The sequence below is a fragment of the Phyllobates terribilis genome, unplaced genomic scaffold, assembly GCF_046119375.1.
Source record: "Phyllobates terribilis strain yellow unplaced genomic scaffold, ASM4611937v1 Scaffold_779__1_contigs__length_684578, whole genome shotgun sequence".
Lineage (NCBI taxonomy): Eukaryota > Metazoa > Chordata > Amphibia > Anura > Dendrobatidae > Phyllobates > Phyllobates terribilis.
In genome coordinates, this window is record NW_027363539.1 from 221,705 (window position 1) to 239,829 (window position 18,125).

Genomic DNA, 18,125 nt, shown 5'->3' on the forward strand with positions numbered 1-18,125 from the left:
GGTTCTCTTTTATAGTCTGCAGGCATTAAATGAAAGAAGTCAGTGTTCCAGCAGAAGGAGACAACGTTTCAGAAAAGGCATTGTAGCAAACCAAAAAAGAAATTTTAAGCGCAGCAGAGTAACCAGCGCACATGCCTGTTAGCTCAGGTGAGTTTAAAAGGCTGCTGTTGATAACAAGGGCATTTGCTAAATAGATGGTGTGTGTGCAACAATATACTGAAAGGTCAATTATATTGTGCAGCTTATCTCACCACCTGTAGTTATTTAGGTGAAAGCTCCAAAATGCTTGCCTAATATGTCTGTTTATCCAAAAGGAAGTAAAAAGGGAGAGCTAGAAAGATAGCATTGCATCACATTACATGGCAATGCAATGCACAGTTGCTGAAGTTGAACCAAAATGAGCTTGTAATCTGGCTTCTGCAACTTTGAACATGAAAAATCCAATGAGGAGAAGAAAAGCAAAGCCAAAGAGTCCATCCCAAAATCCGACAAACAAGCAAAATGAACAAAAAACATTGAATTCAATTCTTTCTGATTTTAGAAACTGCATTAAAGAAGGGGTGCACCGGTCCTGGAGATACTGCAATACCAGGTCAATGCGTGGAGTGGACAGAGCAAGCTCTTTTTCCATCTCCCTGTTCTAAAAATCCATTTAATATATGGTCCCCAGATAGGGGACGTATCAGATATTAAACTGATAAGAACAGATACTACACTTGATCTTAGCCAAAAGGCCGAGAAGCGATAACCAGAATTGGTTTCAAACTACGGAGCCACCCAAGGATCCTGAAAAGTCCATTTGTGGAGATGAGCTCCTGGACTCCCGTTAAGAAGACATGTTGTCAACCTCTAGATCCCTTACATGCCTGCACTTTTCGGCTTGCTGCTGCTGCAATCCACGCGTTTTAGATCTGCATAACTCCACCTCTTTAAACACAGCACCTTCACCCCCTGCTGTTCCCACCCGCCTCAACACCGTTGGAAGGGAGGAGAACCAATTAAGGCGGGGGGTGGGGTGGAACGAGCAGCTGTCTACCCTTAGCAGGAGGGCTCCTGATTACATACCTCTCCTGATGCTGCTGCTGGCTGTCCAGCAGCAGACTGAAGGTGGCTGCTGCTGTGCACAGGTATATAAAGGCTCAGAGCCTATTATGACACGCGCAGCCAGCGTTCCATTGCCACATTCCATCTACTGCAGGCAGGATACCTGGCTGGCTGAATGTCGCTGAGAAGCTCACAGAGACCGCCATAAGCAACAGTTTAACAGAATGCCACAGACTAATCAACCAAACTTTTTGGGTTGGGTTCTCTTTTATAGTCTGCAGGCATTAAATGAAAGAAGTCAGTGTTCCAGCAGAAGGAGACAACGTTTCAGAAAAGGCATTGTAGCAAACCAAAAAAGAAATTTTAAGCGCAGCAGAGTAACCAGCGCACATGCCTGTTAGCTCAGGTGAGTTTAAAAGGCTGCTGTTGATAACAAGGGCATTTGCTAAATAGATGGTGTGTGTGCAACAATATACTGAAAGGTCAATTATATTGTGCAGCTTATCTCACCACCTGTAGTTATTTAGGTGAAAGCTCCAAAATGCTTGCCTAATATGTCTGTTTATCCAAAAGGAAGTAAAAAGGGAGAGCTAGAAAGATAGCATTGCATCACATTACATGGCAATGCAATGCACAGTTGCTGAAGTTGAACCAAAATGAGCTTGTAATCTGGCTTCTGCAACTTTGAACATGAAAAATCCAATGAGGAGAAGAAAAGCAAAGCCAAAGAGTCCATCCCAAAATCCGACAAACAAGCAAAATGAACAAAAAACATTGAATTCAATTCTTTCTGATTTTAGAAACTGCATTAAAGAAGGGGTGCACCGGTCCTGGAGATACTGCAATACCAGGTCAATGCGTGGAGTGGACAGAGCAAGCTCTTTTTCCATCTCCCTGTTCTAAAAATCCATTTAATATATGGTCCCCAGATAGGGGACGTATCAGATATTAAACTGATAAGAACAGATACTACACTTGATCTTAGCCAAAAGGCCGAGAAGCGATAACCAGAATTGGTTTCAAACTACGGAGCCACCCAAGGATCCTGAAAAGTCCATTTGTGGAGATGAGCTCCTGGACTCCCGTTAAGAAGACATGTTGTCAACCTCTAGATCCCTTACATGCCTGCACTTTTCGGCTTGCTGCTGCTGCAATCCACGCGTTTTAGATCTGCATAACTCCACCTCTTTAAACACAGCACCTTCACCCCCTGCTGTTCCCACCCGCCTCCACACCGTTGGAAGGGAGGAGAACCAATTAAGGCGGGGGGTGGGGTGGAACGAGCAGCTGTCTACCCTTAGCAGGAGGGCTCCTGATTACATACCTCTCCTGCTGCTGCTGCTGCTGGCTGTCCAGCAGCAGACTGAAGGTGGCTGCTGCTGTGCACAGGTATATAAAGGCTCAGAGCCTATTATGACACGCGCAGCCAGCGTTCCATTGCCACATTCCATCTACTGCAGGCAGGATACCTGGCTGGCTGAATGTCGCTGAGAAGCTCACAGAGACCGCCATAAGCAACAGTTTAACAGAATGCCACAGACTAATCAACCAAACTTTTTGGGTTGGGTTCTCTTTTATAGTCTGCAGGCATTAAATGAAAGAAGTCAGTGTTCCAGCAGAAGGAGACAACGTTTCAGAAAAGGCATTGTAGCAAACCAAAAAAGAAATTTTAAGCGCAGCAGAGTAACCAGCGCACATACCTGTTAGCTCAGGTGAGTTTAAAAGGCTGCTGTTGATAACAAGGGCATTTGCTAAATAGATGGTGTGTGTGCAACAATATACTGAAAGGTCAATTATATTTTGCAGCTTATCTCACCACCTGTAGTTATTTAGGTGAAAGCTCCAAAATGCTTGCCTAATATGTCTGTTTATCCAAAAGGAAGTAAAAAGGGAGAGCTAGAAAGATAGCATTGCATCACATACATGGCAATGCAATGCACAGTTGCTGAAGTTGAACCAAAATGAGCTTGTAATCTGGCTTCTGCAACTTTGAACATGAAAAATCCAATGAGGAGAAGAAAAGCAAAGCCAAAGAGTCCATCCCAAAATCCGACAAACAAGCAAAATGAACAAAAAACATTGAATTCAATTCTTTCTGATTTTAGAAACTGCATTAAAGAAGGGGTGCACCGGTCCTGGAGATACTGCAATACCAGGTCAATGCGTGGAGTGGACAGAGCAAGCTCTTTTTCCATCTCCCTGTTCTAAAAATCCATTTAATATATGGTCCCCAGATAGGGGACGTATCAGATATTAAACTGATAAGAACAGATACTACACTTGATCTTAGCCAAAAGGCCGAGAAGCGATAACCAGAATTGGTTTCAAACTACGGAGCCACCCAAGGATCCTGAAAAGTCCATTTGTGGAGATGAGCTCCTGGACTCCCGTTAAGAAGACATGTTGTCAACCTCTAGATCCCTTACATGCCTGCACTTTTCGGCTTGCTGCTGCTGCAATCCACGCGTTTTAGATCTGCATAACTCCACCTCTTTAAACACAGCACCTTCACCCCCTGCTGTTCCCACCCGCCTCAACACCGTTGGAAGGGAGGAGAACCAATTAAGGCGGGGGGTGGGGTGGAACGAGCAGCTGTCTACCCTTAGCAGGAGGGCTCCTGATTACATACCTCTCCTGCTGCTGCTGCTGCTGGCTGTCCAGCAGCAGACTGAAGGTGGCTGCTGCTGTGCACAGGTATATAAAGGCTCAGAGCCTATTATGACACGCGCAGCCAGCGTTCCATTGCCACATTCCATCTACTGCAGGCAGGATACCTGGCTGGCTGAATGTCGCTGAGAAGCTCACAGAGACCGCCATAAGCAACAGTTTAACAGAATGCCACAGACTAATCAACCAAACTTTTTGGGTTGGGTTCTCTTTTATAGTCTGCAGGCATTAAATGAAAGAAGTCAGTGTTCCAGCAGAAGGAGACAGCGTTTCAGAAAAGGCATTGTAGCAAACCAAAAAAGAAATTTTAAGCGCAGCAGAGTAACCAGCGCACATACCTGTTAGCTCAGGTGAGTTTAAAAGGCTGCTGTTGATAACAAGGGCATTTGCTAAATAGATGGTGTGTGTGCAACAATATACTGAAAGGTCAATTATATTGTGCAGCTTATCTCACCACCTGTAGTTATTTAGGTGAAAGCTCCAAAATGCTTGCCTAATATGTCTGTTTATCCAAAAGGAAGTAAAAAGGGAGAGCTAGAAAGATAGCATTGCATCACATTACATGGCAATGCAATGCACAGTTGCTGAAGTTGAACCAAAATGAGCTTGTAATCTGGCTTCTGCAACTTTCAACATGAAAAATCCAATGAGGAGAAGAAAAGCAAAGCCAAAGAGTCCATCCCAAAATCCGACAAACAAGCAAAATGAACAAAAAACATTGAATTCAATTCTTTCTGATTTTAGAAACTGCATTAAAGAAGGGGTGCACCGGTCCTGGAGATACTGCAATACCAGGTCAATGCGTGGAGTGGACAGAGCAAGCTCTTTTTCCATCTCCCTGTTCTAAAAATCCATTTAATATATGGTCCCCAGATAGGGGACGTATCAGATATTAAACTGATAAGAACAGATACTACACTTGATCTTAGCCAAAAGGCCGAGAAGCGATAACCAGAATTGGTTTCAAACTACGGAGCCACCCAAGGATCCTGAAAAGTCCATTTGTGGAGATGAGCTCCTGGACTCCCGTTAAGAAGACATGTTGTCAACCTCTAGATCCCTTACATGCCTGCACTTTTCGGCTTGCTGCTGCTGCAATCCACGCGTTTTAGATCTGCATAACTCCACCTCTTTAAACACAGCACCTTCACCCCCTGCTGTTCCCACCCGCCTCAACACCGTTGGAAGGGAGGAGAACCAATTAAGGCGGGGGGTGGGGTGGAACGAGCAGCTGTCTACCCTTAGCAGGAGGGCTCCTGATTACATACCTCTCCTGCTGCTGCTGCTGCTGGCTGTCCAGCAGCAGACTGAAGGTGGCTGCTGCTGTGCACAGGTATATAAAGGCTCAGAGCCTATTATGACACGCGCAGCCAGCGTTCCATTGCCACATTCCATCTACTGCAGGCAGGATACCTGGCTGGCTGAATGTCGCTGAGAAGCTCACAGAGACCGCCATAAGCAACAGTTTAACAGAATGCCACAGACTAATCAACCAAACTTTTTGGGTTGGGTTCTCTTTTATAGTCTGCAGGCATTAAATGAAAGAAGTCAGTGTTCCAGCAGAAGGAGACAACGTTTCAGAAAAGGCATTGTAGCAAACCAAAAAAGAAATTTTAAGCGCAGCAGAGTAACCAGCGCACATACCTGTTAGCTCAGGTGAGTTTAAAAGGCTGCTGTTGATAACAAGGGCATTTGCTAAATAGATGGTGTGTGTGCAACAATATACTGAACGGTCAATAATATTGTGCAGCTTATCTCACCACCTGTAGTTATTTAGGTGAAAGCTCCAAAATGCTTGCCTAATATGTCTGTTTATCCAAAAGGAAGTAAAAAGGGAGAGCTAGAAAGATAGCATTGCATCACATTACATGGCAATGCAATGCACAGTTGCTGAAGTTGAACCAAAATGAGCTTGTAATCTGGCTTCTGCAACTTTGAACATGAAAAATCCAATGAGGAGAAGAAAAGCAAAGCCAAAGAGTCCATCCCAAAATCCGACAAACAAGCAAAATGAACAAAAAACATTGAATTCAATTCTTTCTGATTTTAGAAACTGCATTAAAGAAGGGGTGCACCGGTCCTGGAGATACTGCAATACCAGGTCAATGCGTGGAGTGGACAGAGCAAGCTCTTTTTCCATCTCCCTGTTCTAAAAATCCATTTAATATATGGTCCCCAGATAGGGAACGTATCAGATATTAAACTGATAAGAAAAGATACTACACTTGATCTTAGCCAAAAGGCCGAGAAGCGATAACCAGAATTGGTTTCAAACTACGGAGCCACCCAAGGATCCTGAAAAGTCCATTTGTGGAGATGAGCTCCTGGACTCCCGTTAAGAAGACATGTTGTCAACCTCTAGATCCCTTACATGCCTGCACTTTTCGGCTTGCTGCTGCTGCAATCCACGCGTTTTAGATCTGCATAACTCCACCTCTTTAAACACAGCACCTTCACCCCTGCTGTTCCCACCCGCCTCAACACCGTTGGAAGGGAGGAGAACCAATTAAGGCGGGGGGTGGGGTGGAACGAGCAGCTGTCTACCCTTAGCAGGAGGGCTCCTGATTACATACCTCTCCTGCTGCTGCTGCTGCTGGCTGTCCAGCAGCAGACTGAAGGTGGCTGCTGCTGTGCTCAGGTATATAAAGGCTCAGAGCCTATTATGACACGCGCAGCCAGCGTTCCATTGCCACATTCCATCTACTGCAGGCAGGATACCTGGCTGGCTGAATGTCGCTGAGAAGCTCACAGAGACCGCCATAAGCAACAGTTTAACAGAATGCCACAGACTAATCAACCAAACTTTTTGGGTTGGGTTCTCTTTTATAGTCTGCAGGCATTAAATGAAAGAAGTCAGTGTTCCAGCAGAAGGAGACAACGTTTCAGAAAAGGCATTGTAGCAAACCAAAAAAGAAATTTTAAGCGCAGCAGAGTAACCAGCGCACATACCTGTTAGCTCAGGTGAGTTTAAAAGGCTGCTGTTGATAACAAGGGCATTTGCTAAATAGATGGTGTGTGTGCAACAATATACTGAAAGGTCAATTATATTGTGCAGCTTATCTCACCACCTGTAGTTATTTAGGTGAAAGCTCCAAAATGCTTGCCTAATATGTCTGTTTATCCAAAAGGAAGTAAAAAGGGAGAGCTAGAAAGATAGCATTGCATCACATTACATGGCAATGCAATGCACAGTTGCTGAAGTTGAACCAAAATGAGCTTGTAATCTGGCTTCTGCAACTTTGAACATGAAAAATCCAATGAGGAGAAGAAAAGCAAAGCCAAAGAGTCCATCCCAAAATCCGACAAACAAGCAAAATGAACAAAAAACATTGAATTCAATTCTTTCTGATTTTAGAAACTGCATTAAAGAAGGGGTGCACCGGTCCTGGAGATACTGAAATACCAGGTCAATGCGTGGAGTGGACAGAGCAAGCTCTTTTTCCATCTCCCTGTTCTAAAAATCCATTTAATATATGGTCCCCAGATAGGGGACGTATCAGATATTAAACTGATAAGAACAGATACTACACTTGATCTTAGCCAAAAGGCCGAGAAGCGATAACCAGAATTGGTTTCAAACTACGGAGCCACCCAAGGATCCTGAAAAGTCCATTTGTGGAGATGAGCTCCTGGACTCCCGTTAAGAAGACATGTTGTCAACCTCTAGATCCCTTACATGCCTGCACTTTTCGGCTTGCTGCTGCTGCAATCCACGCGTTTTAGATCTGCATAACTCCACCTCTTTAAACACAGCACCTTCACCCCTGCTGTTCCCACCCGCCTCAACACCGTTGGAAGGGAGGAGAACCAATTAAGGCGGGGGGTGGGGTGGAACGAGCAGCTGTCTACCCTTAGCAGGAGGGCTCCTGATTACATACCTCTCCTGCTGCTGCTGCTGCTGGCTGTCCAGCAGCAGACTGAAGGTGGCTGCTGCTGTGCTCAGGTATATAAAGGCTCAGAGCCTATTATGACACGCGCAGCCAGCGTTCCATTGCCACATTCCATCTACTGCAGGCAGGATACCTGGCTGGCTGAATGTCGCTGAGAAGCTCACAGAGACCGCCATAAGCAACAGTTTAACAGAATGCCACAGACTAATCAACCAAACTTTTTGGGTTGGGTTCTCTTTTATAGTCTGCAGGCATTAAATGAAAGAACTCAGTGTTCCAGCAGAAGGAGACAACGTTTCAGAAAAGGCATTGTAGCAAACCAAAAAAGAAATTTTAAGCGCAGCAGAGTAACCAGCGCACATACCTGTTAGCTCAGGTGAGTTTAAAAGGCTGCTGTTGATAACAAGGGCATTTGCTAAATAGATGGTGTGTGTGCAACAATATACTGAAAGGTCAATTATATTGTGCAGCTTATTTCACCACCTGTAGTTATTTAGGTGAAAGCTCCAAAATGCTTGCCTAATATGTCTGTTTATCCAAAAGGAAGTAAAAAGGGAGAGCTAGAAAGATAGCATTGCATCACATTACATGGCAATGCAATGCACAGTTGCTGAAGTTGAACCAAAATGAGCTTGTAATCTGGCTTCTGCAACTTTGAACATGAAAAATCCAATGAGGAGAAGAAAAGCAAAGCCAAAGAGTCCATCCCAAAATCCGACAAACAAGCAAAATGAACAAAAAACATTGAATTCAATTCTTTCTGATTTTAGAAACTGCATTAAAGAAGGGGTGCACCGGTCCTGGAGATACTGCAATACCAGGTCAATGCGTGGAGTGGACAGAGCAAGCTCTTTTTCCATCTCCCTGTTCTAAAAATCCATTTAATATATGGTCCCCAGATAGGGGACGTATCAGATATTAAACTGATAAGAACAGATACTACACTTGATCTTAGCCAAAAGGACGAGAAGCGATAACCAGAATTGGTTTCAAACTACGGAGCCACCCAAGGATCCTGAAAAGTCCATTTGTGGAGATGAGCTCCTGGACTCCCGTTAAGAAGACATGTTGTCAACCTCTAGATCCCTTACATGCCTGCACTTTTCGGCTTGCTGCTGCTGCAATCCACGCATTTTAGATCTGCATAACTCCACCTCTTTAAACACAGCACCTTCACCCCCTGCTGTTCCCACCCGCCTCAACACCGTTGGAAGGGAGGAGAACCAATTAAGGCGGGGGGTGGGGTGGAACGAGCAGCTGTCTACCCTTAGCAGGAGGGCTCCTGATTACATACCTCTCCTGCTGCTGCTGCTGCTGGCTGTCCAGCAGCAGACTGAAGGTGGCTGCTGCTGTGCACAGGTATATAAAGGCTCAGAGCCTATTATGACACGCGCAGCCAGCGTTCCATTGCCACATTCCATCTACTGCAGGCAGGATACCTGGCTGGCTGAATGTCGCTGAGAAGCTCACAGAGACCGCCATAAGCAACAGTTTAACAGAATGCCACAGACTAATCAACCAAACTTTTTGGGTTGGGTTCTCTTTTATAGTCTGCAGGCATTAAATGAAAGAAGTCAGTGTTCCAGCAGAAGGAGACAACGTTTCAGAAAAGGCATTGTAGCAAACCAAAAAAGAAATTTTAAGCGCAGCAGAGTAACCAGCGCACATACCTGTTAGCTCAGGTGAGTTTAAAAGGCTGCTGTTGATAACAAGGGCATTTGCTAAATAGATGGTGTGTGTGCAACAATATACTGAAAGGTCAATTATATTGTGCAGCTTATCTCACCACCTGTAGTTATTTAGGTGAAAGCTCCAAAATGCTTGCCTAATATGTCTGTTTATCCAAAAGGAAGTAAAAAGGGAGAGCTAGAAAGATAGCATTGCATCACATTACATGGCAATGCAATGCACAGTTGCTGAAGTTGAACCAAAATGAGCTTGTAATCTGGCTTCTGCAACTTTGAACATGAAAAATCCAATGAGGAGAAGAAAAGCAAAGCCAAAGAGTCCATCCCAAAATCCGACAAACAAGCAAAATGAACAAAAAACATTGAATACAATTCTTTCTGATTTTAGAAACTGCATTAAAGAAGGGGTGCACCGGTCCTGGAGATACTGCAATACCAGGTCAATGCGTGGAGTGGACAGAGCAAGCTCTTTTTCCATCTCCCTGTTCTAAAAATCCATTTAATATATGGTCCCCAGATAGGGGACGTATCAGATATTAAACTGATAAGAACAGATACTACACTTGATCTTAGCCAAAAGGCCGAGAAGCGATAACCAGAATTGGTTTCAAACTACGGAGCCACCCAAGGATCCTGAAAAGTCCATTTGTGGAGATGAGCTCCTGGACTCCCGTTAAGAAGACATGTTGTCAACCTCTAGATCCCTTACATGCCTGCACTTTTCGGCTTGCTGCTGCTGCAATCCACGCGTTTTAGATCTGCATAACTCCACCTCTTTAAACACAGCACCTTCACCCCCTGCTGTTCCCACCCGCCTCAACACCGTTGGAAGGGAGGAGAACCAATTAAGGCGGGGGGTGGGGTGGAACGAGCAGCTGTCTACCCTTAGCAGGAGGGCTCCTGATTACATACCTCTCCTGCTGCTGCTGCTGCTGGCTGTCCAGCAGCAGACTGAAGGTGGCTGCTGCTGTGCACAGGTATATAAAGGCTCAGAGCCTATTATGACACGCGCAGCCAGCGTTCCATTGCCACATTCCATCTACTGCAGGCAGGATACCTGGCTGGCTGAATGTCGCTGAGAAGCTCACAGAGACCGCCATAAGCAACAGTTTAACAGAATGCCACAGACTAATCAACCAAACTTTTTGGGTTGGGTTCTCTTTTATAGTCTGCAGGCATTAAATGAAAGAAGTCAGTGTTCCAGCAGAAGGAGACAACGTTTCAGAAAAGGCATTGTAGCAAACCAAAAAAGAAATTTTAAGCGCAGCAGAGTAACCAGCGCACATACCTGTTAGCTCAGGTGAGTTTAAAAGGCTGCTGTTGATAACAAGGGCATTTGCTAAATAGATGGTGTGTGTGCAACAATATACTGAACGGTCAATTATATTGTGCAGCTTATCTCACCACCTGTAGTTATTTAGGTGAAAGCTCCAAAATGCTTGCCTAATATGTCTGTTTATCCAAAAGGAAGTAAAAAGGGAGAGCTAGAAAGATAGCATTGCATCACATTACATGGCAATGCAATGCACAGTTGCTGAAGTTGAACCAAAATGAGCTTGTAATCTGGCTTCTGCAACTTTGAACATGAAAAATCCAATGAGGAGAAGAAAAGCAAAGCCAAAGAGTCCATCCCAAAATCCGACAAACAAGCAAAATGAACAAAAAACATTGAATTCAATTCTTTCTGATTTTAGAAACTGCATTAAAGAAGGGGTGCACCGGTCCTGGAGATACTGCAATACCAGGTCAATGCGTGGAGTGGACAGAGCAAGCTCTTTTTCCATCTCCCTGTTCTAAAAATCCATTTAATATATGGTCCCCAGATAGGGAACGTATCAGATATTAAACTGATAAGAAAAGATACTACACTTGATCTTAGCCAAAAGGCCGAGAAGCGATAACCAGAATTGGTTTCAAACTACGGAGCCACCCAAGGATCCTGAAAAGTCCATTTGTGGAGATGAGCTCCTGGACTCCCGTTAAGAAGACATGTTGTCAACCTCTAGATCCCTTACATGCCTGCACTTTTCGGCTTGCTGCTGCTGCAATCCACGCGTTTTAGATCTGCATAACTCCACCTCTTTAAACACAGCACCTTCACCCCTGCTGTTCCCACCCGCCTCAACACCGTTGGAAGGGAGGAGAACCAATTAAGGCGGGGGGTGGGGTGGAACGAGCAGCTGTCTACCCTTAGCAGGAGGGCTCCTGATTACATACCTCTCCTGCTGCTGCTGCTGGCTGTCCAGCAGCAGACTGAAGGTGGCTGCTGCTGTGCTCAGGTATATAAAGGCTCAGAGCCTATTATGACACGCGCAGCCAGCGTTCCATTGCCACATTCCATCTACTGCAGGCAGGATACCTGGCTGGCTGAATGTCGCTGAGAAGCTCACAGAGACCGCCATAAGCAACAGTTTAACAGAATGCCACAGACTAATCAACCAAACTTTTTGGGTTGGGTTCTCTTTTATAGTCTGCAGGCATTAAATGAAAGAAGTCAGTGTTCCAGCAGAAGGAGACAACGTTTCAGAAAAGGCATTGTAGCAAACCAAAAAAGAAATTTTAAGCGCAGCAGAGTAACCAGCGCACATACCTGTTAGCTCAGGTGAGTTTAAAAGGCTGCTGTTGATAACAAGGGCATTTGCTAAATAGATGGTGTGTGTGCAACAATATACTGAAAGGTCAATTATATTGTGCAGCTTATCTCACCACCTGTAGTTATTTAGGTGAAAGCTCCAAAATGCTTGCCTAATATGTCTGTTTATCCAAAAGGAAGTAAAAAGGGAGAGCTAGAAAGATAGCATTGCATCACATTACATGGCAATGCAATGCACAGTTGCTGAAGTTGAACCAAAATGAGCTTGTAATCTGGCTTCTGCAACTTTGAACATGAAAAATCCAATGAGGAGAAGAAAAGCAAAGCCAAAGAGTCCATCCCAAAATCCGACAAACAAGCAAAATGAACAAAAAACATTGAATTCAATTCTTTCTGATTTTAGAAACTGCATTAAAGAAGGGGTGCACCGGTCCTGGAGATACTGAAATACCAGGTCAATGCGTGGAGTGGACAGAGCAAGCTCTTTTTCCATCTCCCTGTTCTAAAAATCCATTTAATATATGGTCCCCAGATAGGGGACGTATCAGATATTAAACTGATAAGAACAGATACTACACTTGATCTTAGCCAAAAGGCCGAGAAGCGATAACCAGAATTGGTTTCAAACTACGGAGCCACCCAAGGATCCTGAAAAGTCCATTTGTGGAGATGAGCTCCTGGACTCCCGTTAATAAGACATGTTGTCAACCTCTAGATCCCTTACATGCCTGCACTTTTCGGCTTGCTGCTGCTGCAATCCACGCGTTTTAGATCTGCATAACTCCACCTCTTTAAACACAGCACCTTCACCCCTGCTGTTCCCACCCGCCTCAACACCGTTGGAAGGGAGGAGAACCAATTAAGGCGGGGGGTGGGGTGGAACGAGCAGCTGTCTACCCTTAGCAGGAGGGCTCCTGATTACATACCTCTCCTGCTGCTGCTGCTGCTGGCTGTCCAGCAGCAGACTGAAGGTGGCTGCTGCTGTGCTCAGGTATATAAAGGCTCAGAGCCTATTATGACACGCGCAGCCAGCGTTCCATTGCCACATTCCATCTACTGCAGGCAGGATACCTGGCTGGCTGAATGTCGCTGAGAAGCTCACAGAGACCGCCATAAGCAACAGTTTAACAGAATGCCACAGACTAATCAACCAAACTTTTTGGGTTGGGTTCTCTTTTATAGTCTGCAGGCATTAAATGAAAGAAGTCAGTGTTCCAGCAGAAGGAGACAACGTTTCAGAAAAGGCATTGTAGCAAACCAAAAAAGAAATTTTAAGCGCAGCAGAGTAACCAGCGCACATACCTGTTAGCTCAGGTGAGTTTAAAAGGCTGCTGTTGATAACAAGGGCATTTGCTAAATAGATGGTGTGTGTGCAACAATATACTGAAAGGTCAATTATATTGTGCAGCTTATCTCACCACCTGTAGTTATTTAGGTGAAAGCTCCAAAATGCTTGCCTAATATGTCTGTTTATCCAAAAGGAAGTAAAAAGGGAGAGCTAGAAAGATAGCATTGCATCACATTACATGGCAATGCAATGCACAGTTGCTGAAGTTGAACCAAAATGAGCTTGTAATCTGGCTTCTGCAACTTTGAACATGAAAAATCCAATGAGGAGAAGAAAAGCAAAGCCAAAGAGTCCATCCCAAAATCCGACAAACAAGCAAAATGAACAAAAAACATTGAATTCAATTCTTTCTGATTTTAGAAACTGCATTAAAGAAGGGGTGCACCGGTCCTGGAGATACTGCAATACCAGGTCAATGCGTGGAGTGGACAGAGCAAGCTCTTTTTCCATCTCCCTGTTCTAAAAATCCATTTAATATATGGTCCCCAGATAGGGGACGTATCAGATATTAAACTGATAAGAACAGATACTACACTTGATCTTAGCCAAAAGGACGAGAAGCGATAACCAGAATTGGTTTCAAACTACGGAGCCACCCAAGGATCCTGAAAAGTCCATTTGTGGAGATGAGCTCCTGGACTCCCGTTAAGAAGACATGTTGTCAACCTCTAGATCCCTTACATGCCTGCACTTTTCGGCTTGCTGCTGCTGCAATCCACGCATTTTAGATCTGCATAACTCCACCTCTTTAAACACAGCACCTTCACCCCCTGCTGTTCCCACCCGCCTCAACACCGTTGGAAGGGAGGAGAACCAATTAAGGCGGGGGGTGGGGTGGAACGAGCAGCTGTCTACCCTTAGCAGGAGGGCTCCTGATTACATACCTCTCCTGCTGCTGCTGCTGCTGGCTGTCCAGCAGCAGACTGAAGGTGGCTGCTGCTGTGCACAGGTATATAAAGGCTCAGAGCCTATTATGACACGCGCAGCCAGCGTTCCATTGCCACATTCCATCTACTGCAGGCAGGATACCTGGCTGGCTGAATGTCGCTGAGAAGCTCACAGAGACCGCCATAAGCAACAGTTTAACAGAATGCCACAGACTAATCAACCAAACTTTTTGGGTTGGGTTCTCTTTTATAGTCTGCAGGCATTAAATGAAAGAAGTCAGTGTTCCAGCAGAAGGAGACAACGTTTCAGAAAAGGCATTGTAGCAAACCAAAAAAGAAATTTTAAGCGCAGCAGAGTAACCAGCGCACATACCTGTTAGCTCAGGTGAGTTTAAAAGGCTGCTGTTGATAACAAGGGCATTTGCTAAATAGATGGTGTGTGTGCAACAATATACTGAAAGGTCAATTATATTGTGCAGCTTATCTCACCACCTGTAGTTATTTAGGTGAAAGCTCCAAAATGCTTGCCTAATATGTCTGTTTATCCAAAAGGAAGTAAAAAGGGAGAGCTAGAAAGATAGCATTGCATCACATTACATGGCAATGCAATGCACAGTTGCTGAAGTTGAACCAAAATGAGCTTGTAATCTGGCTTCTGCAACTTTGAACATGAAAAATCCAATGAGGAGAAGAAAAGCAAAGCCAAAGAGTCCATCCCAAAATCCGACAAACAAGCAAAATGAACAAAAAACATTGAATACAATTCTTTCTGATTTTAGAAACTGCATTAAAGAAGGGGTGCACCGGTCCTGGAGATACTGCAATACCAGGTCAATGCGTGGAGTGGACAGAGCAAGCTCTTTTTCCATCTCCCTGTTCTAAAAATCCATTTAATATATGGTCCCCAGATAGGGGACGTATCAGATATTAAACTGATAAGAACAGATACTACACTTGATCTTAGCCAAAAGGCCGAGAAGCGATAACCAGAATTGGTTTCAAACTACGGAGCCACCCAAGGATCCTGAAAAGTCCATTTGTGGAGATGAGCTCCTGGACTCCCGTTAAGAAGACATGTTGTCAACCTCTAGATCCCTTACATGCCTGCACTTTTCGGCTTGCTGCTGCTGCAATCCACGCGTTTTAGATCTGCATAACTCCACCTCTTTAAACACAGCACCTTCACCCCCTGCTGTTCCCACCCGCCTCAACACCGTTGGAAGGGAGGAGAACCAATTAAGGCGGGGGGTGGGGTGGAACGAGCAGCTGTCTACCCTTAGCAGGAGGGCTCCTGATTACATACCTCTCCTGCTGCTGCTGCTGCTGGCTGTCCAGCAGCAGACTGAAGGTGGCTGCTGCTGTGCACAGGTATATAAAGGCTCAGAGCCTATTATGACACGCGCAGCCAGCGTTCCATTGCCACATTCCATCTACTGCAGGCAGGATACCTGGCTGGCTGAATGTCGCTGAGAAGCTCACAGAGACCGCCATAAGCAACAGTTTAACAGAATGCCACAGACTAATCAACCAAACTTTTTGGGTTGGGTTCTCTTTTATAGTCTGCAGGCATTAAATGAAAGAAGTCAGTGTTCCAGCAGAAGGAGACAACGTTTCAGAAAAGGCATTGTAGCAAACCAAAAAAGAAATTTTAAGCGCAGCAGAGTAACCAGCGCACATACCTGTTAGCTCAGGTGAGTTTAAAAGGCTGCTGTTGATAACAAGGGCATTTGCTAAATAGATGGTGTGTGTGCAACAATATACTGAAAGGTCAATTATATTGTGCAGCTTATCTCACCACCTGTAGTTATTTAGGTGAAAGCTCCAAAATGCTTGCCTAATATGTCTGTTTATCCAAAAGGAAGTAAAAAGGGAGAGCTAGAAAGATAGCATTGCATCACATTACATGGCAATGCAATGCACAGTTGCTGAAGTTGAACCAAAATGAGCTTGTAATCTGGCTTCTGCAACTTTGAACATGAAAAATCCAATGAGGAGAAGAAAAGCAAAGCCAAAGAGTCCATCCCAAAATCCGACAAACAAGCAAAATGAACAAAAAACATTGAATTCAATTCTTTCTGATTTTAGAAACTGCATTAAAGAAGGGGTGCACCGGTCCTGGAGATACTGAAATACCAGGTCAATGCGTGGAGTGGACAGAGCAAGCTCTTTTTCCATCTCCCTGTTCTAAAAATCCATTTAATATATGGTCCCCAGATAGGGGACGTATCAGATATTAAACTGATAAGAACAGATACTACACTTGATCTTAGCCAAAAGGCCGAGAAGCGATAACCAGAATTGGTTTCAAACTACGGAGCCACCCAAGGATCCTGAAAAGTCCATTTGTGGAGATGAGCTCCTGGACTCCCGTTAATAAGACATGTTGTCAACCTCTAGATCCCTTACATGCCTGCACTTTTCGGCTTGCTGCTGCTGCAATCCACGCGTTTTAGATCTGCATAACTCCACCTCTTTAAACACAGCACCTTCACCCCTGCTGTTCCCACCCGCCTCAACACCGTTGGAAGGGAGGAGAACCAATTAAGGCGGGGGGTGGGGTGGAACGAGCAGCTGTCTACCCTTAGCAGGAGGGCTCCTGATTACATACCTCTCCTGCTGCTGCTGCTGCTGGCTGTCCAGCAGCAGACTGAAGGTGGCTGCTGCTGTGCTCAGGTATATAAAGGCTCAGAGCCTATTATGACACGCGCAGCCAGCGTTCCATTGCCACATTCCATCTACTGCAGGCAGGATACCTGGCTGGCTGAATGTCGCTGAGAAGCTCACAGAGACCGCCATAAGCAACAGTTTAACAGAATGCCACAGACTAATCAACCAAACTTTTTGGGTTGGGTTCTCTTTTATAGTCTGCAGGCATTAAATGAAAGAAGTCAGTGTTCCAGCAGAAGGAGACAACGTTTCAGAAAAGGCATTGTAGCAAACCAAAAAAGAAATTTTAAGCGCAGCAGAGTAACCAGCGCACATACCTGTTAGCTCAGGTGAGTTTAAAAGGCTGCTGTTGATAACAAGGGCATTTGCTAAATAGATGGTGTGTGTGCAACAATATACTGAAAGGTCAATTATATTGTGCAGCTTATCTCACCACCTGTAGTTATTTAGGTGAAAGCTCCAAAATGCTTGCCTAATATGTCTGTTTATCCAAAAGGAAGTAAAAAGGGAGAGCTAGAAAGATAGCATTGCATCACATTACATGGCAATGCAATGCACAGTTGCTGAAGTTGAACCAAAATGAGCTTGTAATCTGGCTTCTGCAACTTTGAACATGAAAAATCCAATGAGGAGAAGAAAAGCAAAGCCAAAGAGTCCATCCCAAAATCCGACAAACAAGCAAAATGAACAAAAAACATTGAATTCAATTCTTTCTGATTTTAGAAACTGCATTAAAGAAGGGGTGCACCGGTCCTGGAGATACTGCAATACCAGGTCAATGCGTGGAGTGGACAGAGCAAGCTCTTTTTCCATCTCCCTGTTCTAAAAATCCATTTAATATATGGTCCCCAGATAGGGGACGTATCAGATATTAAACTGATAAGAACAGATACTACACTTGATCTTAGCCAAAAGGACGAGAAGTGATAACCAGAATTGGTTTCAAACTACGGAGCCACCCAAGGATCCTGAAAAGTCCATTTGTGGAGATGAGCTCCTGGACTCCCGTTAAGAAGACATGTTGTCAACCTCTAGATCCCTTACATGCCTGCACTTTTCGGCTTGCTGCTGCTGCAATCCACGCATTTTAGATCTGCATAACTCCACCTCTTTAAACACAGCACCTTCACCCCCTGCTGTTCCCACCCGCCTCAACACCGTTGGAAGGGAGGAGAACCAATTAAGGCGGGGGGTGGGGTGGAACGAGCAGCTGTCTACCCTTAGCAGGAGGGCTCCTGATTACATACCTCTCCTGCTGCTGCTGCTGCTGGCTGTCCAGCAGCAGACTGAAGGTGGCTGCTGCTGTGCACAGGTATATAAAGGCTCAGAGCCTATTATGAC

The 18,125-nt window shown here is 44.8% G+C and overlaps 14 non-coding genes across 14 annotated transcripts; all 14 read right to left on the bottom strand.

The window, feature by feature from the left end:
* Positions 1 to 555: 555 nt before the first annotated feature.
* Positions 556 to 746, bottom strand: LOC141239602 (U2 spliceosomal RNA). Its single transcript, XR_012304958.1, has one exon. It is a non-coding gene; the product is annotated as a U2 spliceosomal RNA (small nuclear RNA).
* Positions 747 to 1,858: 1,112 nt separating this feature from the next.
* Positions 1,859 to 2,049, bottom strand: LOC141239603 (U2 spliceosomal RNA). The gene has a single exon (XR_012304959.1). It is a non-coding gene; the product is annotated as a U2 spliceosomal RNA (small nuclear RNA).
* A 1,114-nt stretch (positions 2,050 to 3,163) lies between these two features.
* On the bottom strand, positions 3,164 to 3,354 carry LOC141239604 (U2 spliceosomal RNA). Its single transcript, XR_012304960.1, has one exon. It is a non-coding gene; the product is annotated as a U2 spliceosomal RNA (small nuclear RNA).
* Positions 3,355 to 4,469: 1,115 nt separating this feature from the next.
* On the bottom strand, positions 4,470 to 4,660 carry LOC141239605 (U2 spliceosomal RNA). The gene has a single exon (XR_012304961.1). It is a non-coding gene; the product is annotated as a U2 spliceosomal RNA (small nuclear RNA).
* A 1,115-nt stretch (positions 4,661 to 5,775) lies between these two features.
* On the bottom strand, positions 5,776 to 5,966 carry LOC141239886 (U2 spliceosomal RNA). The gene has a single exon (XR_012305233.1). It is a non-coding gene; the product is annotated as a U2 spliceosomal RNA (small nuclear RNA).
* A 1,114-nt stretch (positions 5,967 to 7,080) lies between these two features.
* On the bottom strand, positions 7,081 to 7,271 carry LOC141239845 (U2 spliceosomal RNA). The gene has a single exon (XR_012305193.1). It is a non-coding gene; the product is annotated as a U2 spliceosomal RNA (small nuclear RNA).
* Positions 7,272 to 8,385: 1,114 nt separating this feature from the next.
* Positions 8,386 to 8,576, bottom strand: LOC141239883 (U2 spliceosomal RNA). Its single transcript, XR_012305230.1, has one exon. It is a non-coding gene; the product is annotated as a U2 spliceosomal RNA (small nuclear RNA).
* A 1,115-nt stretch (positions 8,577 to 9,691) lies between these two features.
* LOC141239606 (U2 spliceosomal RNA) lies at positions 9,692 to 9,882 on the bottom strand. Its single transcript, XR_012304962.1, has one exon. It is a non-coding gene; the product is annotated as a U2 spliceosomal RNA (small nuclear RNA).
* Positions 9,883 to 10,997: 1,115 nt separating this feature from the next.
* Positions 10,998 to 11,188, bottom strand: LOC141239887 (U2 spliceosomal RNA). The gene has a single exon (XR_012305234.1). It is a non-coding gene; the product is annotated as a U2 spliceosomal RNA (small nuclear RNA).
* A 1,111-nt stretch (positions 11,189 to 12,299) lies between these two features.
* Positions 12,300 to 12,490, bottom strand: LOC141239846 (U2 spliceosomal RNA). Its single transcript, XR_012305194.1, has one exon. It is a non-coding gene; the product is annotated as a U2 spliceosomal RNA (small nuclear RNA).
* Positions 12,491 to 13,604: 1,114 nt separating this feature from the next.
* Positions 13,605 to 13,795, bottom strand: LOC141239885 (U2 spliceosomal RNA). Its single transcript, XR_012305232.1, has one exon. It is a non-coding gene; the product is annotated as a U2 spliceosomal RNA (small nuclear RNA).
* A 1,115-nt stretch (positions 13,796 to 14,910) lies between these two features.
* LOC141239607 (U2 spliceosomal RNA) lies at positions 14,911 to 15,101 on the bottom strand. Its single transcript, XR_012304963.1, has one exon. It is a non-coding gene; the product is annotated as a U2 spliceosomal RNA (small nuclear RNA).
* Positions 15,102 to 16,216: 1,115 nt separating this feature from the next.
* Positions 16,217 to 16,407, bottom strand: LOC141239848 (U2 spliceosomal RNA). Its single transcript, XR_012305195.1, has one exon. It is a non-coding gene; the product is annotated as a U2 spliceosomal RNA (small nuclear RNA).
* Positions 16,408 to 17,521: 1,114 nt separating this feature from the next.
* LOC141239888 (U2 spliceosomal RNA) lies at positions 17,522 to 17,712 on the bottom strand. The gene has a single exon (XR_012305235.1). It is a non-coding gene; the product is annotated as a U2 spliceosomal RNA (small nuclear RNA).
* Between the last annotated feature and the right edge of the window lie 413 nt (positions 17,713 to 18,125).